This window comes from Rhinoderma darwinii, chromosome 7 (assembly GCF_050947455.1).
Source record: "Rhinoderma darwinii isolate aRhiDar2 chromosome 7, aRhiDar2.hap1, whole genome shotgun sequence".
Taxonomy (NCBI): Eukaryota; Metazoa; Chordata; class Amphibia; order Anura; family Rhinodermatidae; genus Rhinoderma; species Rhinoderma darwinii.
Genome location: NC_134693.1, coordinates 72,825,230 through 72,836,273, shown reverse-complemented (window position 1 = coordinate 72,836,273; position 11,044 = coordinate 72,825,230). Strand labels below are relative to the sequence as shown.

Genomic DNA, 11,044 nt, shown 5'->3' with positions numbered 1-11,044 from the left:
CTGAAATGACATTTGGTTAAAGAAGCGCTCCCACAAATAGCAATTGCATTTACAAATGGGGTCGCAAAAAAACAGCTCTATACACTCTACTAGTATGTAGGTATTAGCTATAAACATTGCAGGGTTTATAGAGACAGTAAAGATCACATGGGCATATAGAATGGCTGAGATTATCACAAATTCAAATTTCCTTTTATAGTGATATAATATTCATTTACAAAATATAGAAATCTGTTACTGCTAATTAAAATGTTGGCAATCTCAAGTCAGTTTATCCAAAAGAAAATTTAAATGACATGAAGAAAAATGCACAGTCTCGAAAAGTTTCTGCCATCCTTTAAAATTAAATACCATAGTTATGCTACAAGTGTCCAGGCTGCAAGGCTCAAGTGTCATTGCTCAGCAAGTATGGCTGGCAATATTCTACTGTAAAAAGTTCTCCTAGACACATCCACATTTACATCTAGTGTTTGTATCCATAACTTAACTCTTCAAGATGTAGAGCAATGAGCTAAAATAAAACTTTCATTAAAGTTTGACTTCTATGGCAAATAGATCCTTCCAGATTGTAGCAACAAAGGACAATTGAGATCCATCTTCCAGAGTAAAGTTGGTGGACATGGAAAGACATCTGGGCTTCTTTCTGCAAAATAATTAGGTTTATATTACTTTATTTTCGTTTAATATGCTAAATAATGCAAACAATAAAGATAATGATTATGTAAAGAATAGTAGTGAAGCTTTCTAATATATGCTGTGTTTCAATTCCTCATAAGTTTTCTGATCTAAGGGATATGGCTTATAACAGAGAATATGCCTCTTTGACCTCAGAGTGCAATGTTAAATAATTTTGTGTAAAAAAAGACAATAGTATTATAGGTATGATACCTTTATTGGCTAACCATAAAATTTATATATGCGAGCTTTCAGAGGACACAGGCTCCTTCTTCAGGCAAGTTTACAAATTAATGTCTTAGGCTGTTCACACGATAGGGAAACACAGCTGAAACTCGGTTTATTTAACAGCCGTCACACGACCGCAGTAAGTACATTAGACCCCAAATAGGGCTATTCACGCGGCCGATTTTTTTGATGGACGGTAAATCAGGCCATCAAAAAACAGAACATGCCCTATTTTGGGACGTTCTCCCGGCTGCATGGCTCCAATAGAAGTCTATGGGGCCGCGTAAGGCACGGCTGACACTTGGATGTGATCCGAGTGACAGTCATGACTTATGCCACTCGCTCGCTGAAAAGGAGATTTTTTTTGGTCCCTGTTGGAGCAGAATCACTAATTGGCCGGGGATTTCGCTCCAGTAGAAGTCCCTGACTTCATTATCCGTATATGGACAGTGACGTGTAGGACTTCTGCTGGAGCAGTCCCCTACTCCTGAAGCAGAGTACCAGGCGCTGTTTCCGGGGATTCTGCTCCAGGAGAAGTCCCTGATTTCAATGTCCATATATGGACAGTCATGTCAGGGACTTCTCCTGGAGCGGTCCCTTACTCCTGAAGCGGAATCTGCTGCGTTGTGGTCGGTGATTCCGCAGCAGGAGAAGTCCCCTATTCCTGAAGCGGAATCCCCGGCTCTGTGGCCGGTGATTCCGCTCCAGGTGGAGCTCCTGACATCACTGTCCATATATGGACAGTGAAGTCAGGTACTTCTCCTGGAGTGGTCCCCTATGGTGGCACAGTAGGGGACCGATCCAGGAGAAGTCCTAGACGTCCCCTACTCCTGACGTGGGATCCCCGGTAGGTTTGGTGGCTGTTTGTATGCAAGGAGGGGCAAAATCAGGAATATTTCCTTTAGTTTATTGTTTCTGTGAAATATAGGTTGGAGATCAGAAGCAATTTTCCTCAAGATGTTCATTTGGGGTTTCTATATGACCACTAGGGGCACCCTGTGGTTGTCTTCTTTCTCTTTGTACTCCAGTAGATTGCTCCTTGGAATTCTTGTGGCTCTGTAGATCTGGTCATCTATAATCTGCGGATTGTATCCCTGTTGTAGGAATGTATTCCTCAGTGATAGCAGGTGTTGTTTTCTGTCTTTACTGTCTGAACAGATCCGTATGTACCACATAGCTGGGCTGCAGATAATGTTTTTCTTTATGTGTGTTTAATTGTCTTTGTGTAACATCTTAAATGTTGTGCTTTTTTCTAAGTCATTCATTTGTAAACTTGCCTGAAGAAGGGGCCTATGCGCTCTGAAAGCTCGCATTTATAATTTTTATGGTTAGCCAATAAAGGTATCATACCTTACTATACTTTTGTCTTTTTTTACGCAAATGTATTTAACATTGCAAATTGTTTCTGGCTAACACGGTACTACACTATTTTTTACTGACCTCAGAGTGGTATTTCCTGTACAGTTTGAGCATCTTTGCAGCTAGCGGCTTGCAGTAAGAATCTCATGGATCTCCAGATCAAGTGGGAATAGGTAAATTAAACTTTGGGGATGGGATGAGTGCTTTCACTAATGGCAAAAGCTTTTGCCCAGAGTGTCATTTTAGCAAAATGTATGCCTGTGTCAGTTTGTAGCCTCTGGATGTACAGAATACTGTCTCCTTTCACAAACAGCAAACAGAAATTCTGAATATAAAAATAAATTGAAGTCAATGTATATGAGAGAGTGGCATAACTTATCATCATACAATAAGTAAGCTTTATTTACATAGAAAAAAAACAGAAATATCCAAACACTTGCATATTATAATAATGTATCCTTTGTATCTGGTTTCTAAGAATGTAAGAAATAAATGAAAAACGTCCTAAAAAAGACTTATAAAAAGACTAAGGCCTCATGCACACGACCGTAGTGGTGTGCACGGGCTGTGACTTGCGGCCCAGACGGCTTCGGAGTGTCAACAGCGGCCGCCTGCAAATCGCGGGCCGTGCACATGGCCACGTTCATTCATTTCTATGAGCCTGGACCGCAAAATATCCGTGATAACATGGCCGTGATAAGACATGTCCGTTCTTTTTGCGGTCCATGCTCTTGGGCAATGCACAGACCGTGGAAACCACGGCGGATTTGCAGGTGAATTGAGGCCGCAAAAATATGTTCGTGTGCATGGGGCTTTATAAATCCGGTTTCAGATGACTATAATACAGGCTCATTTTGGTGACCGCATTTTGGTCTCAATTCCTGGACCCAATGGTGATCAAGGTTTAGTTCAGTAAATCCGTGGGCTGTATGGTTATTGCAGTCATAATACAGATGCTAAAATGCAATCCTTGTCTGCCTCCTTTCACTACTATTTGGGTCAGTGATTCATTTTTTTGATACGGAGCTCTAAATTCCCGCTTTCTTTCTTACGTGATTGTTTACATGCAGGAAGTCATAGTCAATCAGAGGGCTAAGTGGTGACAAGTTGTAGAAATACAATACAGAAATATAATGGCAGAAATACAATGAATGACTGCTGAGGCCTCTGATTAGCTGCAACAATCACATGCTGTCTGCATGTAAACAGCCACCGGGGGTGTGCTGCCGAAACGTGAGTGCTGGCTCGCCGGGGGAAAGGGTAGGTGATTACTGCTTGTTTTGGTAATTCATTTAATTTGCAACCACTAGTAAAAAATGTAGGAACTCGAATAACCCCTTTTAAATTAAAGCTAAATCTGTATGCTGTGAGCTTACCCTAGTGACAAATGCTGTTAGACAAAATGTTAAATCATTTAATGTCTGGGTGATGGGATACAGGAGCTCTGTATCAGAAAAATAAAGCTCCGACATTTATAGAGATATATAATGAAATAAAGAAATGAAGCAATGTTTAAATGAGTTGCCATCTAGCGTAATAATATAATACAATACATGCTTGACTTTCATGTTTTTCAGATTATCAGAAGTGAATGTATAGTTATTTTTTATATTAGGCTGGGTTCACACACAGGTGGTTTTAATGGCGTTTTTGTATGTGTTATTTTTTGGTGCAACCATATGTTACATTAAACTCTATAGTAAAATATGCACTACACACAACTGTGTTTTGGTTTGTGACACTTTTGAGGCAATTTTGTGGTCAGTGGCGTATTTTCCAAATGCAGCATGCTCTGGGTATGGCGTTTTTTCAGATATTTTTCCCATAGACTTCTCTGAACACATTAAAAAAAGCATGTACAAAATTACACTAAATGAAAACGCCACCAAAAACACCACTAACACGCCTTAAAAATTGCAGGTTACATTTTAATGACGCTAAGTTTAGTTTAAAAAGGCAGAAAAATTCTTTTTGTCAAGGAGGCCTAAAAGTGTTTTTTTCTGATACATTATATTTGTATAAAGCACAGATTGTAAAATGTATGCAGATAATGAAATAATACTTAATTTATGCAATGTTGCTGCACTTAGCTAAGTGTTCGCTGAACTGTACCATATACATATCTGGTATCCCTATAATCAGAAATTCCATTTATGGTTTTCTGCCCGCTGCAAAAACAACCGATTTCCTTGTGATATAAACAGTCTCATAATACAACATAAAAAGTACTTATGGTCTGAGATTTGCTGGGATTTAACGAATATTGAGGTACAAAATGTTGCTCTTGAATACACTCTTATGCCAGCTTTTAGCAGAAAGCTAATATTAGCTATAAAAAAACATATCTGCAATTGAATGTGTGGAACCGTTTTGGTGAATACTGTGCAGTTTCACAGGAGGGATGAGGGTAGATTTAAGTGTAGCTAAACATTTGACAAACGTCTGACATGTCATAGTGACATGTCACAAGTTTGGATTGGTGGGGGTCCAAGCACTGAGACACCCACCAATCTCTAGAACGAAGCAGCTAAAGTGATCGTGTGAACGCTCAGACGCTTCATGTCTGTTCGGTGTACGGGCTCAATAGAAAGTCTATGAGCCCGTACTCCGATACATCGGCTTTCCGGAAAAAGCCGAACAGTCACGAAGCAGCTGAGCGCTCACATGAGCACTTCAGCTGCTTCATTCTAGAGATTGGTGGGGGTCTCAGTGCTCGGACCCCCACCAATCCAAACTTCTGAAATGTCTCTATGACATGTCAGAAGTTTGTCAAAGGTTTAGCTACACTTTAAAGACTACCTGTCATATCAAACATGCTGTCCTCTCTTCAGGCAACATGTTATAGGATCAGAAAGATCTGAGGAGAATTTTATAAAGTTTTGTGGGAAAATGTTCAGGAATCAGATAAGCTGTGACTTATTTATTTAAAACCCTGCTCACTGTGGGCTTAAGAGTCCAGTGGGTGGTCCTACTCAATGATTGGCAGCTAATTCTGTAGTCACACTCATACAGGGAATGCTGTCAATCACTCAATGATTATGACCACCCTCTAGACCCTTTAGCCCACAGTGAACAGGGATTTAAATTAATAAATGACAGGTTACATTGAATCTTCTCCCAAAAAACGATACATCAATATACACAGCTCATCCTGCTCGCTAACATGCCGCTTACAGATTGGACAGAAGGCTTGACATGACAGGTTCCCTTTAAGGAGAGCTGAATAAGAGACAGGTATACTAGGTAGTAAGACAGGAGAGCATGGAGGCAGAGTGGATGTCTTTCGCAAGCAAATCTAGAAATTAATGAGAAAAAAACAATTTGTCAGTATGTAAAGGCTTAAAAGCTCCTAAAACAGACAGATCCAGCTGGATTGCAGAGAGACACCTCCTGCTTCTGTTGTACCATTGGAAGGGGCAAAGGATAGCTAAAGGACTTAGTCTTGCACGTTCTCTATTAAAGACAACATAGGCTATAGTACACACCCACGAGGAGCAGGGTTTGGAGGGAGAAATTAAAAAGGAGAAGAAAAAAGTTGTCCTACATTGACAATTTTTTGAAAAAATGATACATTTTCAATGAAGTTGTAAGTTATACCAATGCTTTTTCATTTTTACAAAAGGGTCTAAGTTCTTATCAAAGTCCTAAAATGACAATTAACAGACAAATCACAGAAAGAAAACAAGACTTTCTGCAAACTGCTGGCACTAAGGCTGGGTTCACACGAGCATGTTACGTCCGTAAAGGACAGAACGTATTTCGGCCGCAAGTCCCGGACCAAACACACTGCAGGGAGCCGGGCTCCTAGCATCATAGTTATGTACGATGCTAGGAGTCCCTGCCTCGCTGCAGGACAACTGTTCCGTACTGTAATCATGCTTTCAGTACGGGACAGTAGTTCCACGGAGAGGCAGGGACTCCTAGCGTCGTACATAACTATGATGCTAGGAGCCCGGCTCCCTGCAGTGTGTTCGGTCCGGGACTTGCGGCCGAAATACGTTCCTTCCATTACGGACATAACATGCTGACCATTGAGGACCGTGGGCAAAAAACGCAGTGAAAAGCGCTATTTTTGCCTCCCATTGATTTCAATGGGAGGTCAGAGGCGGTACCGCGGCAAGAAAGAACATGCCGCTTTTTTTCCCCGCGAATGGCTCCCATTGATTTCAGATAAAATTAATGGGAGGCAGTTTCGGGCGTTTTTTTGGAGCTGATTCCGATGCAGTTTCCGCGTCAAAATCAACACCAAAAAAACTCTGTGTGGACTGGGCCTTATTAGGGTAGGAACCCACTAGGTGTGAACGCTGCAGATTTTAGGCAACAAAATTAATTGCGGAAAATCCGCAGCGTATTGCAGTAGCAGCAGAGTGTATAAGATTTGAACAAATCTCATCCACACGCTGCAGAAAAAATCTGCTCCAAAAAAAAACAAAAAACTTCATTAATTGACCTGCTGTGATTTTTTTTAAGCCGCAGCATGCAATTTATGCTGCAGAATCGCTGCACCTCTATTGCGGGTTTTCCCCATTGAATTCAATGGGGATTTAAAACACGCAACAAAGTGCCATGTCTCGTGATTTTTGTGCGCGGAAATGCTGTGATTCCTCCGCAAAATATCACAAATGAGATAAAAAAGGTGTTTTTATTTTATTTTAAATTAATAAAAACATTTATACTTACAACGGCCGTAGTCTAGGTGATGCGATCCTCTATTCTGAGCGCAGCCCCGCCTCCTGTCCTGACGTTTCATCCCATGTGACTGCTTCAGCAAATCAAAGCCTGTAGCGGTCACATGGACTAAAGGCGTCATCACAGGAGGCCAGGATACGCTCAAAAGAGAGAGAGACACATCGCCTAGACTACGGCCGGGGTAAGTCTAAATTTTTTTTTCTCTGCAGGACTGTTTGGTGCGGTTTTGCTGGCGGAATTCCCAGTGGCTACAGGGGCGGATACGCTGTGTGGTTTTATGCAGCGTGTCCGCCTAGTGTATTCCTACCCTTATGATGTACTCCTGAAGCTGCTGCCTGTCTCTAAATAGGGGGGGGGGGCCCAGACAATTTGGCTGTATGGGGCCCTGAAATTCCTGGCCATAGAACTACATTGTTCAGAAAACGGCTGTGTGAATCCCTGTCGTGTAAATGTAGCCTAAGCCATGAAACCTCATTACCCTAAGGCTGGATTCACATGAGCACATTACGTCCGTAATGGACGGACGTATTTCGGCCGGAAGTGCCGGACCTGACACACTGCAGGGAGCCGGGCTCCTAGCATCATAGTTATGTACGACGCTAGGAGTCCCTGCCTCTCCGTGGAACTACTGTCCCGTACTGAAAACATGATTACAGTACGGGACAGTTGTCCGGCAGCGAGGCAGGGACTCCTAGCATCGTACATAAGTATGTGCTAGGAGCCCGGCTCCCTGCAGTGTGTTCGGTCTGGGACTTCCGGCCGAAATACGTCCGTCAATTACGGACGTAATGTGCTCGTGTGAATCCAGCCTAATTCATATTGAGTCTGTCCGTTTTTTCCTCACCTTGGATTTCTCTCTTAGGGCTTAGTCAGACAAACGTGATATACGTCCATGCAACGCGTGTGATTTTCACGCGTCTCGCACTGACCTATATTAGTCTATGGGGCCGTGCAGACAGTCAGTGATTTTTACGCAGCGTGAGTCCGCTGCGTAAAACTCACGACATGCCTGTTCTTTGTGCGGATTTCGCGCATCACGCACCCATTGAAGTCAATGGGTGTGTGAAAATCACGCGCACGACACGGAAGCACTTCCGTGGGACGAGCATGATTCGCGCAACAGCTGTCAAACTATGAATGTAAACAGAAAAGCACCACGTGCTTTTCTGTTTACAAACATCCATAATGTCATAATGATGACGGCTGCACGAAAATCACGCAGCCGCGCATCATACGGGGCTGACACACGGAGCTGTTAAGTAACTATTGCGCGCGTAAAACGCCGCATTTTTTGGGCACGCAAAACACACACACTCGTGTGAATCCGGCCTTACTTTATTAATTGCGGGGAGAAGATTTAATTCAATAAAGTCTTCAGGAGACTTAGAAATAACCACCTCTAAATACTTAAAGGAGGCTAAACTTACAGGTCTTTAGTTTGTGGGCTCACTTTTTGACCCCTTTTTGAATATTGGCACCATATTTGCTATGCGCCCGTCCTGTGGAATAGGACCTGTCATGATAGAATCCCCAACTATCAGAAATATGGGTATGTCTGTCACGATACTTGATTCCTGCAGAGTGCGGTGGTGTATGCCGTCTTGACCTGGTGATTTTTCTATTTTAGTGGTTTTAAGTTGGTGCTGTAATTCTTGCTATATACTACTAGTATACAGAAGGTTTAACGCTTCAGCCCACACAGTATAATGCCCCGATAGTGCTCTCTACATAGTATAATGTCCCCATAGTGCCTCCCCCACACACAGTATAATGCCCCTATAGTGCCGCCGAAAAAACTGTATAATGTCCCCATAGCTGCCCCCACACAGTATAATGTCCTCAGGATGCAGATACAGTTGAATCCAATTCTGAAGTAAGGAACTGTCAGCTCCCTGTTTCAGCATTCACTGTCCACTTATCGATGACTCCCCGGGCACAGCACAATTTTAAGCACTAAGCCTGGGGAAGTCATTGACCTCACTGTCCATACATGGACAGTGATGTCGGGCTTTCAACTATGGAGTCTCCGGCTAGAGCAATGCAAACTCTCTGACCGAGGACTCCTGGCTTGGGAAAGCCCTTGACATCACCTCCAGGTGCGGAATCCCCGGTCAGAGCATTGCTGACGCATCTCAAAGCCCCTAAGACGTCATATATGGTCAGTGACGTCAGGTGCTCCTCCTGGAGTGGAATCCCCAGCCACAGTGTAGCTGATACTCTGGCTGGGGATTCCACTTTTAGACGGAGCTTCAATGGCGCTGTCTACAGGCGGGGTAGCGCTATCTACAAGTTGCATATCCAAGAGGGGTTTGGCACTATCTACATGGTCACTGTGGCACTATATGGGCACTATCTACAGTAGACACTGGTTATCTACTTGGGCACTGTGAGGCACTATCTACATGGGCATGTGGCACTATATGGGCACTGGCACTTTATATGTGGGCCTGGGACTTTATATGAGGGCACTGGCACTAGGGGCAGCTAAGGGAGCATAATACTGTATGGGGGCAGCTAAGGGGGCATTATACTGTATGGTGGGGGCTATGGAGACATACTGTATGGTTACAGCTAAGGGTGCATTTTACTGTATGGGGGCAGCTATAGAGGCATTATACTGTATGGGGCAGATGTGGGGGCATTATACTGTATGAGGGCAGCTATGGAGGGCATTATGCTTTATTGGGGCATCTGTGTAGGCATTATACTGTATGCGTGCTGATATGGGGGCATCATGCTGTATGAGGGCAGCTATGGGGCATTATACCATATGGGAGAATTTGTGTGGGCATTATAGTGTATGGGGCATCTGTGTGGGCATTATACTGTATATGGGGCATCTGTGCTGGCTTTATACTTTACGAGGGCATTATACTGTATAGGGGAAGCTATGGGGGCTTTGTACTGTGTTTGGGCAGCTATATGCCATTATACTTTGTGGGGGACACTCTGGGGTATTGTATTGTGTGGTGGCAGCTGATCACATAAGATACATAAGAGAGTGGAAGTAGTATTTATATTACGTAAGTAGCTATTTAGCAGCAACAACTGTAGCAGCTTCAAGGCCAGGATCACATATGCAGTCTTGTCTCTGTGTGTGTGTGCGTGCGTGCGTGCGTGCGTGCGTGCGTGCGTGCGTGCGTGTGATCCTGTCCTAAAAGTCTTGTTACATGGCCATATAACATATTGTATTGTTGCCAACATTTTGGTGATTAAGAAAATTATTCTTATTTATTAAATTATAATTATACACAATGCTGACACTACGCTTTGCCCCACTTTTTTTTTTTTACAATATTCATTGATATTTATATTGATGATTTTAATTATATGCAATATAGGATATTACTTATATACATTGCTTAATTTTGCATCTAAAAAAATCTTATAATCTATGGTAGTGTTTTGAGTTTATACATAATGGGTTTTTCCTATATCTTTTTATGTATAAAGGTAGAATTGATATACTGCAAGTGAATTCTTTGGCCCCAATTGTATGAAATGCTACTCTAAAAAAAAAAATGATTGTTGGAGTGAATTGTGCCAAATTCTCTTCAAGTAAAGCATTCCCACTTTTCTCATCACTTTTAAAACTGGTGAGTGTCGAGAAAAGTTGCACATTTTTGCAAAAAGATGTTGCGAACCATTATTTGGAACATTTTTGGGCTCAGTTTCTGCTAAAAACTGGTGTTACCTTATTAATAAATGTGGGATTTAGTTATTCCATTTTCTGTCAGGTATTATAGACTTTTGAAAAAGTCTGAGCAGCCATAATTTGAGCCATGTAGGCACTTGTAATAATCGATTTTAAAATTTCAGTCTCCCTAAATCCAGCATGTGAATGGTAAGTACCATACTTACCAACTGTCACGAATTTGCCGGGGCTGTCACGAATTTACAGAGTTATTCCCGGTAAATTACAGTCCTGGGACTTGTCCCAGCAACTGCTACATTCAATTGTATCTGCTTCCTGCTCTGCCATTGACTACTCCTGGAGCAAAATCCCAGACCAAAGCGTTGCCGTCGCCCTGACCAGGGATTCCGCAGCAGGAGGTGACACTGATGTCACTGCCTTTATATGGACAGTAAAGTC

At 42.5% G+C, this 11,044-nt stretch overlaps 1 long non-coding RNA gene across 1 annotated transcript in view; it reads right to left on the bottom strand.

The window, feature by feature from the left end:
• Nucleotides 1-250: 250 nt before the first annotated feature.
• LOC142657235 (uncharacterized) overlaps nt 251-11,044 on the bottom strand; it is a 50,220-nt gene continuing 39,426 nt past the window's right edge. The window contains exon 2 of the long non-coding RNA XR_012849849.1: nt 251-643. This is a non-coding gene — a long non-coding RNA (uncharacterized LOC142657235). The remainder of the gene's footprint in view (nt 644-11,044) is intronic.